The sequence below is a fragment of the Cebus imitator genome, unplaced genomic scaffold (genome assembly GCF_001604975.1).
Source record: "Cebus imitator isolate Cc_AM_T3 unplaced genomic scaffold, Cebus_imitator-1.0 Scaffold13, whole genome shotgun sequence".
In the NCBI taxonomy this organism is placed as follows: domain Eukaryota; kingdom Metazoa; phylum Chordata; class Mammalia; order Primates; family Cebidae; genus Cebus; species Cebus imitator.
In genome coordinates this window covers 5,857,038-5,863,268 of record NW_016107328.1, presented here as the reverse complement: position 1 = coordinate 5,863,268, position 6,231 = coordinate 5,857,038, and positions in this window count along the sequence as shown.

Here is a 6,231-nt window from a genome sequence, read left to right as displayed (position 1 = left end):
TGAGCTTTCAGTCATTTACTTAGCAAGTGTAGGTTTGCCATGGGGGCAAGAATTCTGCTAAGTGCTAGAGACACCCAGGTCACGCTGAGCAAGGCAGAAAAGGAAGCTGCTCTCCTGGAGCTCTTTTTCTGGTAGCGGGGGGGACACATAAAAACACAAGTGAACCAATCATGAACGGGAAAATCTGGAATAAGTTCCACGAAAAAAATCAAACAGATTGATCAACAGATTGTGTATGGGGCAGTTAGGTTACTTTATATTGGACCCTATATTTATTTTATTTTACTATTTTTTTATTTTTAGGGATGAAGTTTTGCTCTTGTTGTCCAGACTAGAGTGAAATGGCGCAATCTCGGCTCATTGCAACCTCTGACTCCTGGGTTTGAGCAATTCTCCAGCCTCAGCCTCCCGAGTAGCTGGGATTACAGGCGTGCACCACCACGCTCAGCTGATTTTTGTATTTTTAGTAGAGATGGGGTTTCACCATGTTGGCCAGGCTGGTCTTGAACTCCTGACCTCAAGTGATCCTCCTGCCTCAGCTTCCCAAAGTGCTGGGATTACAAGTGTGAGTCACTGCACCCAGCTGGGGTCTTATTCACCCTTGCAAGGATTTAGGAAAATAGAGTTTGAGACAGAGGAAACTGCATTGTAAAGCTGCTGAGGCAGGAAGGATTATTGAGTGTTTGTGGCCGGAACACAGAGAAGGCAGAGTGAAAGGAGATGGGATTGGTGAGGCGGGCGAGGCCAGAGTGTGCAGGGCTCCTTGGACTATGGAGAGGAGTTTAAATGTTACTACAAGTGTAATAGAAAACCCTGGGTGTGGTTCTCGGGAGAGTGGCAGGTTAGTCATGGGTGATGAGAGGGGGCTCATTCCAGGCAGAAGGAGAAGCAGGATCACATTTGGGGCTTGTAAAGAAGCCATTTTAGAGAAACATATCAGGAGCCATTCTGAGGTCAGATGTAGGAGACCCTCAAATGACTGCAGTTTGGCCTTTGACCCTAGGAAATGTAAGCATAAAGGAATTTGTTCTTTAGATCCTGGAGATCCTGTCGGTGGTGCAGTCACCTGTGAGTTATTTTATCTCAATAAACATGTCTTTTGTAGCAATGTTCAGCATTCCCAGAGCTTTTAGTATTCTGCCAAATCAACGAGAGATGAAATTGATTTATACCAGCAGCCCTGAGACCATAGGACAGGGTGAGTCCCTCTCCTCCTCCTGGGAGTCCTGGGCACATACTTCTTGCCTTCCTCACAACCAGCACCACACACACACACACACACACACACACACACAGCTTAAAATAATGCAGGAGCAGTGTCCACCCAACTGCGATGGGGAGGACATGGAAACCAGGCCTGTGCAAACTGTAGAGAGCTTCCATGCTATATGGAGATGTCCATGCTAGCTAAAGAGAAGAGGGCCCTCTCACTCCAAAGAGGGGGATTTGACCCTCAAGGTCCCTGCTGGGTCTGGCTTATCTGAGTGGAGGGCTTTGCCCTGGGGATAGAAAAAATGCTTACTCACAAACCACTGTGCAAACCACCTACTGCTCCTTGCCCTGCTGACAGATGGGAGTCCAGCGGGAAAGGGCCTGTGGGGGCTCTTGGAAAGGAGCTGGCAGGAGTCTAGCTGGCATCCTCCCTTCTCCTGACTTTCCCTCAAGAGAAAAGCCTTGGAATCTAGGGCCGAGATGGTGTAGGATCCAGATCCAGTTTAGCTCAGGCCACATTTGGCTTAAAAAAAAATTCCATAATATTTTTAGAGAGAGGATCCCGCTCTGTCACCCAGGCTAGAGTGCAGTGGCATGATCAATCATGGTTCACTACAGCCTTGACCTGCTGGGCTCAAGCGATCCTCCTACCTCAGCCTCCAGAGTAGCTGGGACTACAGGTGTGCACCATCATACCTGGCTATTTTTTTTTTAAAGAGACAGTGTCTTGCTATGCTGCCTGGGCTGGTCTTGAACTCCTGGCCTCAAGCAGTCCTTTTCCAGCCATCCAAAGTGCTGGGATTACAGGCATGAGTCACCATGCCCGATCAGCTATTTTTTTTTAAATCATAATTCCTGGTTGGTGTCAGGCCTCAGCTTGAACCAGAAGAACCCTAGAGAGATACCAGGTCTCCAGACAGAGCTGCAATAACCTCCTCTAATTCTCTTAAGTGTTATGATATAACAACACCTTTCTCCCTCGTCCACTACTTCAAAAGAGACTTTAAAAGTCAGATTTTCAGTTTCTCAACTACTTTTACAGATAACAGTGGCTACAGATCCAGTTCTAACAGCCACTATTTAATAAAACATTTGCTGGGTGAAGACTTCTGAGAAAGGATAAATAAGAGAGCTCTCTCTTGTAGGCTTGTTTCCCAGTTTCTCCCCTACTCCCACTTTGAGCCTTTGTGCCTGATGAGAACATGAGGGCTGGCGCTCAGGCAACCATTTTGCCACCAAGAGTTGGAATGCTTAAGACTAAACAGTGAGCTAAGTAGAGTGTAGGAGTGGAAATACTGGTTTTTAGTGATGTCAACCACTAAACCAACAATGACCAGCCTCTAGAGGAATAATCAGCCTCTGGATTTCTTTAGTAAACAATAAACATGCTCATGTTTTAGTCACTTTTAGTCAGTTTTTCTGCTACTTGCAGCTGAACACATCCTAATGGATACAATGTTCTGGGGCCCTCAGTATTCCGATGAATCCTGGGAAGAGTCACAGGTCCCTGTATGGCGAAGACAAGATGAGCTTATGCTCTGCACTGCTAACCTTCCCCTTCAAAGCTCTATGAGTTTCTTTTTTTTTTTTTTTTTTTTGTTTGAGACTGAGTGTCTCTCTGTCATCCAGGCTGGAGCCAGTGGTGTGATCTCAGCTCACTTCAGCCTCTGCCTCCAGGGTTCAAGCAATTCTCCTGCCTCACCCTCCCGAGTAGCTGGGATTACCAACGCCCGCCCCCGCTTCTGGCTAATTTTTGTATTTTTAGTAGAGATGGGGTTTCACCATGTTGGCCAGGCTGGTTTCAAACTCCTAACCTCAGGTGATCCACCCACCTCAGCCTCCCAAAGTGTTGACATTACAGGCGTGAGCCACTGCGCCCGTCCGAAAGCTCTATGAGTTTCTTCTTGGGAAGTGAGTTGATTCTGGCTCATGCCGTTTTCCTTCATTCTTCTCAAGCACAGGCTCTTTTATTCCCTCCATAACCCGCCTATGGAGGAGGAGTTGTGTTGGTTATTGTGTTAGACTATGTGGTTGACTTCTACCGCAGAAGCCAGTATACCCGTGGCTTAAACAAGAGGCAGCCTCCTCTGGCCCTCATGTAATAGTCAGGTGCGTGCAGTTCAAGGCTGATGTGCAGATTCCTCCATAGCCGGGATGCAGGCTCCTCTCTTGTGTCTGTCAGCTTTGGGTATTGCCCCGATACGTTACAGCTTGCTGCCATGCTCACAGCCAGCAGCAGAATGGAGACAGAGGTGGGGAAGACGGGCCAGGCCCTTCCCTTTAAAATCATAACCTGGAGATGCCACATGCCACTTCCAATACTGCTGGCCATTCTGATTCCTATTGGCCATACCGCAGTGCTGGGGGGTTGGAAAATGCAGCCTAACTGTGAAAGGAGCACAGGGTGGCACTTGGGGGTAGCTGACAATTGCGCCAGTCTTGATCATCGCTGGATCCATAGCTCCTAGGACAGTGTCTGACACGTCATTAGTATGCAATATAAATTTATGGAATGGGACGGGTGTGGCGGCTCACGCCTGTAATCCCAGCACTTTGGGAGGCTGAGGTGGATGGGATCACATGAGGTTAGGAATTTGAGACCATCCTGGCCAGTATGGCGAAACCCCGTCTCTACTAAAAATACAAAAAATCAGCTGGGCATGGTGGCGCGTGCCTGTAATCCCAGCTACTCAGGAGGCTGAGGCAGGGGAATCACTTGAACCTGGGAGGCGGAGGCTGCAGTGAGCCAAAATTGTGCCACTGTACTCCAGCCTGGGTGACAGAGTGAGACTCCATCTCAAATAATAATAATAATAATAAAATAAATTTATGAAGTGAATAACTAAATGCATTATAATAATTTGTTCTTGCTTTCTCTAATGAACTATGAGCTCCTTGATGGCAGGTATATCTGTTACAATAATAAAATACTCAATGCAGTAGTAAGTGCGTATTGAATTAATCAATGAATGAATGCACAAGATCAGTATTTTATCCACCCTCCACCTCCTTTCTTGATCACTGTCTCATCATCACTGAACATTTAGACAGGATCATCTGCTTGGACCACCCTCGGCCCCTACTCACATCGTGACTATTCTCTCTATTTTCAGCTTCATCTCAGTCCACTTGGATTGGGCCCTGTCTCTGAGGTCTGCTGAGTCAGTCACAGATGGGTGAGGGACTGCTTTCAACTCAACCCTTGGTCTCAGGTGCTGTTTGTACACCATCCTCATCATCCTCAGGGATTTCCACGTCCCAGAGAGTGTGGTAGGGCCTCATGGGCACGTGTCCAGGCTTTGGAAGTTGGCTTACATTCTGAAAGACAGTGTTGTGTCATGGATGGCGCTCTGACCTGGATTTTGATAGTAATATAGTGTGATTAAGGGCATAAGCTTTGGAGCTGGGTGGATCTGCGTTCAAATTCCAGGTCTGGTGATAAAAGTGTTATAAAATTAATTATGGTATGGTTGCAAAACTCTGTCAATATGCTAGAAACTATTAACTTGTACCTTTAATTTTATTTATTTATTTATTTATTTATTTATTTTTGAGACAGGGACTTGCTCTGTCACTCAGGCTGGAGTGCAGTAGCACAGTCATGGCTCACTGCAGCCTCAGTCTCCCCAGCTCAAGTGATAGTTCTGCCACAGCTTCCCAAGTAGCTGGGAGTACAGGTGCACCCCACCCTGCCCGGCTAGTTTATTTTATCTTATTTTTTGTAGAGACAAGGTCTCACTACATTGTCCAGGCTGCTCTTGAATTCCTGGGCTTAAGTAATCCTCCCACCTTGGCCTCCCAAAGTGCTGGGATTACAGGTATGAGCCACTGCACCTGGTCAAATTATACATTTTAAATGGGTGAATTATATAGTATTTGAATTATGTCTCGGTAAAGCCTGCTAAAAAAGTCATCTCTCTTTTTTCTTAGTTGTGACCTTGCTAAATCTCTCTGCATTTTTATTTTTCTCCTCTCTAAAATGGGGGAACTAATACCTACCTCATAGGATTGCTCTAAGACTTAAAATGAACGATGTATGTAAAGCTTTTGGCATAGCGACTGACACATAGTAATAAAGTTATTATTATTAACTCTAAGGCATAATTTCTGACACTGATTCTGCTGCTAGCTAGCTTTGGAAATGTTGGGAAATGCATTTGTTAAGCTATTCTCGCATTTCTATAAAGGAATACCTGAGACTGGGTAATTAATAAAGAAAAAGAGGTTTAATTGGCTCGCGGTTCTGCAGGCTTTACAGGAAACATGACAATGACATCTGCTCAGCGTGGGGAGGCTTCAGGAAGCTTCCAGTCATGGCAGAAGGCGAAGAGGGAGCAGGCACATTACATGGCCAGGGCAGGAGCACGAGAGGGGAAGGTGCCTCACACTTTCAAACCACCAGATCTCTGGAGAACCCACTCACTATTGTGATGACAGTATCAAGGGGATGGTACTAAACCATTCATGATCTGCTCCCATGATCTAATCGCCTCTCACCAGATCCCCACCTCCAGTATTGGAGATTACGTTTCCACATGAGATTTGGAGAGGACAACATCCAAACTCTGTGAGGAAGTTTTCTAATAACCTCTGGGCCTCGATTTTCCCACCTGTAAAATGGGGTAGCACTATGTCCTCATGTTTATATTACAGGATTACTGTTTAGGCACAGGTAATAAGATACATGTGGAAACTCTTCCTAAACAGATTCTCTTCAGTAATTTAAGGCAGTGATGCTCTGTGAAGCTGTGTAAGTGCTCAAGATGGCAGAGTCTGCAGCAAGGCTTCAGGCTCAAATCCCAGATTAACTTTGATCAGCTCAGCCACATTTCTAAACCCCTTTGTTCCTCAATTTTCCCATCCATAAAATGAGGGTAATGCTGGTGCCTACCTCATAGGATTATTGAGAGGATTAGTATGTGCAAAAGCACTTAGAACATTAATTAGAATAGAGTAAACACTCAATAAATGTTTGCTGTTATTATTTTAAGAAATTGGCTGCGTGTGGTGGTTTACCCC